Genomic DNA, 11,956 nt, shown 5'->3' on the forward strand with positions numbered 1-11,956 from the left:
CATTCTCTCCACAAAATATTATCAGAGCTATTAAAATCTTCATTATTATATTGTTTCTAATAATAATTAACTACAGTTGTATAAGTTAATCTGAAATTAATAAATGGTTTCCATAAAAACCAGTCTTTTGCGTAAGCCCGAGGAAGTCATTTAATTTCTCTGGACCCCAGTTTTCTCATTTGTGAAATGAGAGGGCCAGGTAGCTATCCACTGCTGTTGAGCTGATTCCAACTCATAGCAACCCTATAGGACAAAGTAGAACTGCCCCATAGGGTTTCCAAGGCTGTAATTTTTACAGCAGCAGACTGTTACATCTTCCTCCTGCGGAGTGGCTGGTGGGTTCGAATCACTGACTTTTGGTTAGCAGCCAAGCGCTTACCCACTGTGCTAGCAGGGCTCCTTGCCAGGTAGATTGTGGTTGTCAGCTGCCGTCGAGTCGCTTCTGACTCATAGTGACCCTATGTACAACAGAACAAAACACTGCCCGGTACTGCACCATCCTCACAATCGCTGCTATGTTTGAGCCCATTGTTGCAGCTACTGTGTCAATCCATCTTGCTGAGGGTCTTCCTCTCTTTCGCTGACCCTCTATTTTACCAAGCATGATGTCCTTCTCCAGGGACTGGACCCTCCTGATAACTTGCCTAAAGTATGTGAGACAAAATCTCACCACCCTTGCTTCTAATGAGCATTCTGGCTGTACTTCTTCCAAGACAGATTTATTCGTTCTTCTGGAAGTCCATGGTATATTCAATACTCTTCGCCAATACCATAATTCAAAACCTTCAATTCTTCTTTGGTCTTCCTTATTCATAGTCCAGCTTTCACATCCATATGAGGCAATTGAAAACACCATGGCTTGGGTCAGGCACACATCAGTCCTTAAAGTGACATCTTTGCTTTTTAATACTTTAAAAGAGATCTTCTGCAACAGGTTTGCCCAATGCCAGGTAGACAAGGGGTGGTAAATACAAAACACACGTGCCACTACTCTCTTTTTTTCTTGCCCACAGAAGACATGAATATTTGCAGCAACCATTACCAATCAATGGGAATTATTTCGTGAAACAATTTTCCATACCTGAGTTGAAAGCTGTGTAAGCTCTGTTACAGCACTAGCATTGTAGGTCCTTGATGCTCAAAGTGTGCACCATACACCAGTAGCATCAGCACCACCTGGGAACTGTTAAAAATGAAGAACCACAGGTAACAGACCAACCTTATGGATCAGAATCTGCCTTTTAACAATAACCTCAGGTGCATATTAAAGTTTAAGAAGCACTGATCTAGGACTCAGAAATTTCTAAAAGGAACGGTATAAACTGACAGGTCACAAGCTAAATGTGGTCTGTCATATATTTGGCCTCTACACTGTTGAAAGGTTTTGAATTATTTACTAAATACTACAAGTAGGGAGCTTACGTGTAAAGATCTGAATTTCTTGATAAATTGGAAGATCACGTAACAATGGCCCAACATTTCTGCAGGATGTCAGCTGGACCTGAGTGGCACCCACCTCTTTTACAACAGGGCATCATACCTTCAATGTGACAGAATTCATCACAGCACTCTTAATTCAATGTTATCTACCAAACCCTGGTATACATTTGACTTTGTGGGCCCTGCTCTCAAATTTTCCTTTCTTTTACAGTGTTGGATGAAAAGAAAAAACATAATAGTAAGAGATTTTAAAATATCTAAGTATCTACCCTGAATTATAATTCTGATTTGATCATTTAAATTTTCTGTTTCTTTCCCCTCATTTCTACCTATTCTTTCTTTTTTTATTTAAATTTATTTACTTTGTTATTGTTGTTGAGAATACACACAGCTAAACATACACCAATGCAACAGCTTCTACCAGTAACATTTAGTGACACTGATTACAGTCTGTGAGTTGTGCAACCATTCTCACCCTCCTTTTCTGAGGTGCTCCTCCCCCATTAGTGTAAATTCACTGCTCCCTTAGGTTCCTAGCTAATATTTTGAGTTGCTGTTGTCAATTTGATCCCATATAGACAGTTCTTGAAAGAGATTAACGCTAAAGGCAGACATTTTTTACTAGCTAAGCTAAACTATTGTTTGGTTTTAAGAAGATTTCAGGGGATATCTTCTTACCTCAGGGCAATAGTTTTGGGGGTTCATCAAAGATTATCTCAGGGCAATAGTTTCAGGGGTTCATCAAAACTTCATGGCTTCAGGGAGTCTGGAGTCTATAAAAATTTGAAGTTCTGTTCTACATTTTCTCTTTTTTTCTCCGGATTCTTCTATAGAATCTTTGATCAAAATATTCAGGAATGGTAGCTGGGCACCATCCAGTTCTTCCGGTCTCATGATAAAGAGGCAGTTGTACCTGGAGGCAATCAGCCACACATTCTATATCCTCCTTCTATTCCTGATGTTCCTTCTTTCTCTGTCGCTCCAGGCAAATAGGTCTCTACCTATTCTTTCTTTACTGATGTTAATTTGCTTAGATCTGTACCTTAATATTATCTCTTTTAATGTTAATATGTATTTTATGGTCTGTGTTTGATTACTATCCCTTAGTGGTAGATTGTTTAACCTAGATCTCTAATAGTGTATGAGTAAGTAATTTCTGCTTTTTTTCTCTTGAAAGGAATAGGCTTATAGTGTTTAAAGCAGATTATCTCTTGTGCTTCACGCCACACAAAATGATTTAGAAAATCTTACATCTTAAAATATTTTTAGAATCTTGGAAAAATGTAGAGGAAAAAAATGGGGAATTAAGAGAATACATAGTAGAGAGCAACTGTAGACTAACAAAATGGTGATTAATGAATAGAAGACTAAACTCAGAAAAGTACAATGACAAGCCTGGAGAAAGCCAAAAATCTAGTTATGGCAACTGCCTCTGGTAGTTACTTGTACATATAAGGGGATTAATCACAAGATATGTTATCTTAAAGATACTTTGAAGAAATTGTGAAAACTGATACGTTCTTAGCTACATAAGATTTGAAACTTTTAGGGATGATAATTTACACTGGAATTAATGGAAATTAAGAAAATGTGTAATATACTAGTTGATTTGAGTAAAAATATTTTCATTTTTACTTCCCATTACATTAAGTATTGTGTCTTCCTACTCCCAATCAAATACCTGATTTCCATCTGAATAAAGTCTCTTAAAATTCAATTCATTTTATTTCCTCCACAAAATCTTTTTTCTTTCCTTATCTGCCTACTGATATAAACAACATTATTATTTTTAAAATCATATGGTGACTTGCTGGATATGAACTAGGGACATGAGTAAAACATATTACCAGTCCAACCAGTTTTCCTATGAAAGCCCGTTTCCTATGCCCACCACTCTTTAGATTCTCACTGTCCAATCACTTTGGGAAAGGAATTCATGATTTTCCCCATCCAATTGGTCCCACTGAGACCTGCCTGCTCCAGTCCTCCATTGCCTACCATTTTCAGATTAATCTTTATCACTTCCATTATACTTTCTGGTTTAAGCATCACTAATAGCACCCTTACTACTTTATAGCAAATCAAATCTCTTTGGCTTTTAAGGCCTTCAAAATCTGACTGTATTCCTCCTAGCTAAACAAACTCTCTGCTGTATACAATTCAGTGTCTTTATTATCTTAAATATATGTGTTACTCAAAACCACGTTTTTCACTTTGCTTATTCATTTCCCATTGTCTGTACTCGGGTTTCCTTCTCAATTGTAATTACGTAAACAAATACGTATTTATCACTCACTATGTACAATCTTTTAACACCCAATTCAAATGCCACTAAATTCATAAAGCCTTTTCTTACTACTCCAACATTCATTCATTTGTGATAATCAATACTGATAATTCCAGTTGCTACCCTTTTTGGAGTGCTTACTATTGCCAGATGGCAAGTTAAGTAATTTACATGCATTATCTGTTTTGTTCCTCTCAATAACTCTGAGGAAAATATTGTAATTCTCATACTACTGATGAGAAACATGAGACTCAGAGCTCTCATGATATTTAGTACAAACCACAGCAGTTAGCATTAGACCTATATTGATCTGTATGGATCACTATTGTTTAGGGACTCCAATTAGAGTCTATGTACTTTGAGGACAAGGACCATGGCTTATTTTTCTGCATCCTTCTAGATAGGACTCAATATTGTGCTGAGTAGGTCATCAATCAAATTTAATTTATTGATAAATTACATATTTGATGCTATAACTTCAGGTTGCTCAGGGCATATAAGTGAGAACTTCTCTACCACAAAAAGTATTACTTTGAACTGAGTGCCTCATTCTCTTCACTCCACTTAAGGATAAATACATGAAAGAGATAAAGTGTCAGGTAAGAAAGAAAATGGTTTGTGTTAATAAAAGATAACTGAAATTTAGTAGCAAGTTTATTTTACTATGTATATTTTTCTACTTTATGAATAAGAGATCATGAAGAAAATATTTAAATTTTCATCAAATATGTCACCTTAAAGTCTTTAGAAATCTGATCATTGTCATAGACTAGGAGACCTAGGCCTTCATGTAAAATATTGGGGAGCCTGGAACATGAGACTCGGTGCAGATGGCAATAGTCTGAACTGAATCCTCCACGCACCAGTCCTAAAAACTCACATCCCCTTTCTCCTTATGTATTTCCTCCTTCTTGACTTATGTTTTCCTCCTTATATTTTAGGATGGAAACAAGAACAACCAGGCATGAAAAAACAGCTTATAACTGGACAATATTACCTCTTTTCTGATGACAGTTACTTAATGCACTTCCAGGTTTATGGATGCAAATGGAATTAAAATTCTATAAGAAAGTAATACTAAATTGCTTGATTTCATCATGAACAAGATATGAGAATACAGCATATTTGATTTGATTCAAGATGTAGGACTTCTGACGACATAGGACAAAGAAGCCCATATTGACTTTGGATTCTACAGGGATCCAAGCTTTCTTTGTCTGGCTTGGAAGGCCTGTCATGATATGATGACTGACCACATATTTAGCCAATACTCCAGCTATGCCCAGCTACTTGCAGTTCTTTGTATACTACATCTTATTTTCTACTCTCAAGCCTTTGCGCATACTCATTGCTTGTGTGGAATAGCCTTAATTAACCCCATCATCTCACCAGACACATTTAAGACCTTACTAAACAGCAAAATGTCCAGCAAATTGATGAAAACAGCAGAAGAAAACTCAAAGGTCAATTCTATTTAAAACAATAAACTTTTGTACTTATAGATTAAAATGATATAAATGATACTGATAATGATGTTGATGACAACATCAAACAACACTTACTAAGTGGTTAGTATGTCCCAGACACTCTGATAAAAACTTCATTATATACTGCTAAAAATAAAATAAAAATAAGCCAAATAAGGTAAATACTATATTGTCCACTTTTTTGGGACTGGGAAATAAGCTTAGGGAGTTTAAATAACTTGTCCAATATTATACAGCTATTTAAGGTGCCAGAGTCCAAAGAAAACTCAGTTACAACTGATTCGATACTATTGTGTGAAGAGAGCACCATTCAAAATAATACATTCCTACAATAGCTTTTGTTAAATTATTAATCAGATTATAATGATAACTATTTTTATGGAAACAACTCAATTATTTTTTGCAGTCAATGAAACTGGGTTAAATCAACTTTAATAATAGTAATAATAATAATAATAGTTTTCTTCATTATTATGTGGTGTTCTAGTTACCAAAAAATTCTTACAGGATTTTTTATAGCATTTATTACAGTTTGTTAAGGAAAATAATCAAGAACTAAAACACTAAGAATAATTTTGTAGCAGCTTAAATAATTTCAGAAGCTAAGCAATAACAAAATATGAGATATTAGAATATTGTTTTATTTTTATTATAAGACAGTTAAAATCTGATGGAATAAATGGATATGTATATAAAATAACCTTAATTTGAATTAAACATACATAATTTCTGCAAACACAGATGTTTACACTAAAAGATGAAGCAAATATAATTTTTAAGTGGCTATTTTTTTAAACTACTGATAATAATGCTATCAATTGCATTACCTCATTTGGCAAAAACATTACTAAGACCTTAATAGTGATGCTCTTACCTGTGAAGGAAGTTGGTGATAAGTGTTAACAATCGCTAAACAAAATATAGAAATGAAAAACAAAACAAACAAAAAAGATTAAGGGCACATTCAATATGAGGTAACAAAACAGAAGCAATCTAAAGGGCGTGTATGCATTTCTTCCCATTATTTCTCTGTGTAGAACGTACAAGTTTGAACTGGTATGAATGCAAATGATGTGTGCACGTGTGTGTGCGTGTCGCCACTGTTCATTTCTTTCAAAGTAATTGTTTTCCACATTGCATCCAGGCTTTCAGAAGGATTCAATTTTTAACAAGTCAGCCTAACTGAAAATGTTGTGAATGTAAAAACACATACACATATTTGTAAAGAGAAAGAGCTGGAGCATTACAAGACAACTAAGATAAATGACAAGGATGGTGTACATGCCCATGTCGATTTCCAGAAAGGTACCTATTAATTTCTCTTTGTATTTTACTTTTGGAAACCACCAAGTGAAGAAACTTGTAAATGATTTTGAGCAATGTAATTTCCTTTGGTAACTGAGTTACTTGCAGCAGAAACAACAGATCATGCCCAAATTCACAAGAGAAAGTAAGGAAGACTATTAATTTACTTACTGAGAAGATTTTAGGGAAAAATAAGGGAATAAGGAGTGCAGAAGTAGTCCTTTTGCCCCAGACCGAATGAATACATGAACAAAATACGTTGGCTAATGGTTATGTAATACATCCAAGTTAGAAGAGTGTATTGACTTGCAATGTGAAACTAACAAGCGCTAAGTAATTCTAATATGGAACAACTATTAACAGTAGCCCTGGTGGCACAGTGGTTAAAGCTCTCAGCTGCTAACTGAAAGGTCAGCAGTCTGAACCCACCAGCCGCTCTGTGGGAGAAAGATGTTGCAGTCTACTTCCATAAAGATTATAGCCTTAGAAACCCTGTGGGCAGTTCTACCCTGTCCTATAGGATTGCTGAGTCAGAATTGACTCTGCTGCAACGGGTTTGATTTTTTTTTTTTTTTTAAATTAACTTAATCCAATTAAACATATCTCATGACCAAGCCAGACTGATATCATATATGTGATAAAATATTACAGAAGTTCTCCCTCAAAGTATACAGAATAACCTCCCCAACAGTCAGCTATGTTGCTACCACAGTAACATAATATTGCTGAATAATGTAGTGAGGATATATTCTACAGTATGCAATGGCCTCAGGTTCAAAGAGATACATGTGTAACTAACTCAATGTAGAGTTCACCTAATGAAGAACAATCATCTGATACTCAATTATGCCTTACATTTTAACAAATAGAATTGTAGCATAAAAACTCATTTATACAACATTTCTCACTGAAGGCACTCATATATGCGGACTGCACTTTGCAGTTATGTCAATAGCAAGTTGCCTGGCAACTCTGTCTCTGAGAGAGCAAATGTGGATTATTACCTGTTTCTTCACATTAAAGTTCTTAGAGGAAAGCAGCCTATGTTTCTTTCTTTCTTTCTTCCATATGTTCAAAGGATAAACAGAAAATAGAACCTTCAAACCATTGGCAAACTGCAGCTTCTTTCCATATATCTGTACCTAGCTTCTGGTTGTTGGAGTATATACGGAAGAACCTTCACTCCATCTTCTCTACCTCTTTGCACATATAGACTGTTTTATTGATATTGCCTTCAGTGTCACAGTTGAAAGCTTCTATAATTCTTCCATCAATCATAAAGTCAACATTTTGAAGGTGTAAATGATAACACAGCTTTTCAGGTGTTTACATAATGTATCAAAGTGTTATTTAATGTGTATGGGAGCTCTGGAAATAGATCTCAAAGGGTTAGATAATTAGGGTCTTGGAACATATTTTGACTTTTCATATTAATTTTATGTAGATATTTCTTTGCAACTTAATTTCCTTTTCCTAGATCTGGATCTCAAAGTATAACTTAGACCTGCTGTACAGCTCCTGAAACAGGAAGGCAATTCATCCATTGCTATTAGACATACATATGATTTTTTTAAATTTTAATACATTTGTATCTATCTTATGTATATTAAAAACAAACATAAAGTATATAATTTTAGAATAATTATTGCTAGAATATGTTTTTCAAAAAAAGAGTCAGTATAAATACATATACACATATCTCCATTACCTGCTTGCTGAAAGCAAAGAGGACTTGAAGCACTTGCTGATAAAGATCAAAGATTATAACCTTCAGTATTGATTATACCTCAACATAAGGAAAACAAAAACTCTCATAACTAGACTAATAAGCAATATCATGATAAAAGGAGAACATATTGACACTGTCAAGAATTTCATTTTACTTGGATCTACAATCAATGCCCATAGAAGCAGCAGTCAAGAAATCAAATGATGTATTGCAGTGGGCAAGCAAAAGACCTCTTTAAAAGTAGCCACTTTGAGGACCAAGGTGTGCCTGACCCAAGCCATGGTATTTTCAATTGCCTCATATGCATGCAAAAGATGGACAATGAAACAGAAACAATGAAGAAGAATCAATACATTTGAATTATGGCATTGGCAAAGAACAATGAATATACCATGGGCTGCCAGAAGAATGAACAAATCTGTCTTAGAAGAAGTACAGCCAGAACGCTCCGTAGAAGGGAGGCTGGCAAGACCTTATCTCGATTACTTTGGTTATCAGCAGAGACCAATCCCTGGAGAAGGACATCATGCTTTTTGGTACAGTAGAGGTCAGCGATAAAGAGGAAGACCTTCAACAAGATGGACTGATACAGTGGCTGCAACAACAGGCTAAAACATACCTACTATTCTGAGGATGGCACAGGACTGAGCAAAGTTTTGTACTGTAATACATAGGGTCGCTGTGAGTCGAAATCGACTTGACAGCACCTGTCTTAGTCATCTAGTGCTGCTATAACAGAAATACCACTAGTGGATGGCTTTAACAAAGAGAAATTTATTCGCTCACAGTCTAGTAGGCTACAAGTCCAAAGTCAGGGTGTCAGCTCCAAGGGAAGGCTTTCTGTCTCCATCAGCTCTGGAGGAAAGTCCTCGTCATCAGTCTTCCCTTGGTCTGGGAGCATCTCAGTGCAGGAACCTCAGGTCTAAAGGACACACTCTGCTCCTGTCACTGCTTTCTTGTTGGTATGAGGTCCCCAACTCTCTACTTGCTTCCCTTTCCTTTTATCTCTTAAAAGGTGGTGCAGACCACGCCCCAGGGAAACTCCCTTTACATTGGATAGGGATGTAACTTTAGTAAGGGTGTTACTACACCACCCTAATCCTCTTTAACATAAAATTACAATCACAAAATGGAGGACAACCACCCAATACTGGGAATCATGGCCCAGTCAAATTAATACACACATTTTTGGGGGGACATAATTCAATCCATGACAGCACCCAACAACAGCAACAAGATGTACATATATACACACACATATACATATACGAGAAATTTACAGGTGTTATGTAATAGTCACAAAATTATAAAGGCAGTATCAGAATGACAGAAGTTTGGGAACACTTAAAGCCCTGGGCAATTAAAATATACATATATTTAACAGTTGCTTTGAACAGGACACTATAATACCATCAAAATAAAGAACTTAAAAAAATCTTAACAAAACAAATGCTCCTTGTACTGTTTTCATTCGATTTCTTGATTGCTGCTTCTATGGCATTTGTTGTTGATCCAAGCATTCAGTATTAAAATCTCTGACAATCTTAACTTCAGAGATGGAAATACTACACAGTCTCAGGAAATATCTGAGATATTTAGCAAATGTTAACTGCAAGAGATGCTTCCTTATATTTGACATAGATCTTCTTTTTGATTTTTTTCTTCAGAAGAGATATCTGGTGTACCGTTTTGGGGATTATTAGCCTTGAGGGAGTTGCTTCATTCATTTGAACACTATCACTCAAATCACTCCGTTTTTTTATTTCCCCGATCAAATTCTCTCAAGATTTTGAACATTCTTCTTTAGTCTTCCTTAACAGGAAGCCTTTGTGACTTCATGATTAATACTTCTCTAAAATATTGACAAGATTAACTGAATAAAGTACAGTGCTGTACTAAAGATTTTAACTAACACATGGCCTATACAGATAAAAATGGTATTATATCCTTTACCAATGTACTAGTTAACAATTTATCTAGTCATTTACAGAATCTCAGTAATAGACATTGTTGTACATGCTAAAATTCTGACACTTATGAAGTATTTAAAAGGGAAATTTTTAGTTCCATAAAAAAAGAAAAATTTAGATTAACTTCTTAAATTCTATAATATATTCATTGCTATGACTTCCAGTTGCCTTTTCCTTTATAATTTTTGAATATTTTAAAATGTCACTACATTTATCATAGATGTAACCAAGTACTTTCATGTACCACTAAACGGCACAAGTGAATAATTTAATTTTTGTGAATTAGCATGGAAGCCTTTCCACCTGAGCTGATATTTTCTAGCAAAATATTGTATTTGCATCGCTAAAGAAGTAAACATACTCTCATCATAGTAAACAACTAGTAAAGATAAGTGGCTTTCATTAAGTTATCTGAAGTCATTATTACATTATCCTGTGTTCATTCACTTACTTTTTAAAACATTTTTCATTTGCACACAGCAGCAAAGTAGATGTTAATATACCAGCAGCCACGTGATGAGAAGAAATAGCACAGCAATGGGAAGTTTAGAAACAGCTACCTTATTCTATGGAAAAAGGAATGAGTATAATACATTATATCCAAATGCACAATGATGAAAAGTTATCAACAGAAAAAAAGCAATATATAAAAAGAGTCAATGTTTGCATAGGCTAACTTTGGTAACATCTGATCTGGAAAGATCAGTGAGTATTATACTGAATCAGAATGATTTAAAAACAAAAAATTCTGTCTCAATATATTGCCAAGAAGGCCATTTCCAGAGCTCTTTAATGTTAGTATGCAATTTTTGGCAATGGGAGAAAAGAAAATGGAAAAAAAAAAAAAATCAAAAGGTTATTACCATAACAAGATAAAAACGACACAATAATAATCTAAAAAATGAGCTAACCTCCCACCTCAGTATTTTCAAAGAAAACATTGAACTTTCATCCACATTTTATTTTCATATAATTCTTTTCACTATTTGTGTTTTTGTTTGCTTTGTTTTGTTTTGTTTTATCCTGCCAAGTGGGAGGTTAAAAGCAGCGCAAGACAAAACATGGTAAGTGTTTTTGAATGTTTTAAATAGAAGTTCAAAATAAATGTACTGCAAAGTCATACCCACCAGGCACCTGTTTTAGTTCTACCTTTATGATGTATGAAGAGGTAAAGAAAGACTTTAGTAATAGGGCTAAAGACAGTAAATCTCTTTCTAGCTGCCATCTAAACAACTCTTTTTCAAATCTTTTTTTTTTTTTTTACTGCATTGCTGCATGATCACAAAACAATGTGTGCGTGTGTATGTACAGTGTATGCTCTGAGGTAGGAGCAGATCCATTTTTGATGTCTTTCTTTAAGAAACAGACATCAAGAATTTAGCTGACTTATTTTAAGATAGCACATTTGATAAAGATATGTTTAAAATAATGTTCTTTGTTATCACTTCTCGGCCTTGGCTAAGATCAAGTGTAAAATAATGTATTTGTTATACTTAAATAAATGTTATTCATTTATATTAAATATATTAAACTATTATTCATATAATATTTTTCTCTCAAGAATTTTAGGAACTTTGAAAATGCTTATGTGTTTACAGTTTATAATTGTTACCTTGTACCCTTTTGTTACAATTATTAAAATTACATTTGGAATACTACGGTGATTGATGATACTGTGTTCCAATTAGAGACTGAATCAACTATATTTTATTTCTTTTTAATTATTTCAATAATAATT

The 11,956-nt window shown here is 34.6% G+C and overlaps 1 long non-coding RNA gene across 1 annotated transcript in view; it reads right to left on the reverse strand.

The window, feature by feature from the left end:
* The window catches only part of LOC111820557 (uncharacterized), a 27,945-nt gene extending 17,214 nt beyond the window's left edge, over window positions 1-10,731 (reverse strand). Inside the window, exons 1-2 of the long non-coding RNA XR_002824084.1 lie at window positions 10,670-10,731; window positions 7,524-7,580 (exon numbers count right to left, since the gene is read on the reverse strand). This is a non-coding gene — a long non-coding RNA (uncharacterized LOC111820557). The remainder of the gene's footprint in view (window positions 1-7,523; window positions 7,581-10,669) is intronic.
* Window positions 10,732-11,956: the final 1,225 nt, after the last annotated feature.

The sequence above is a fragment of the Trichechus manatus genome, unplaced genomic scaffold (assembly GCF_000243295.1).
Source record: "Trichechus manatus latirostris isolate Lorelei unplaced genomic scaffold, TriManLat1.0 scaffold00041, whole genome shotgun sequence".
Taxonomy (NCBI): domain Eukaryota; kingdom Metazoa; phylum Chordata; class Mammalia; order Sirenia; family Trichechidae; genus Trichechus; species Trichechus manatus.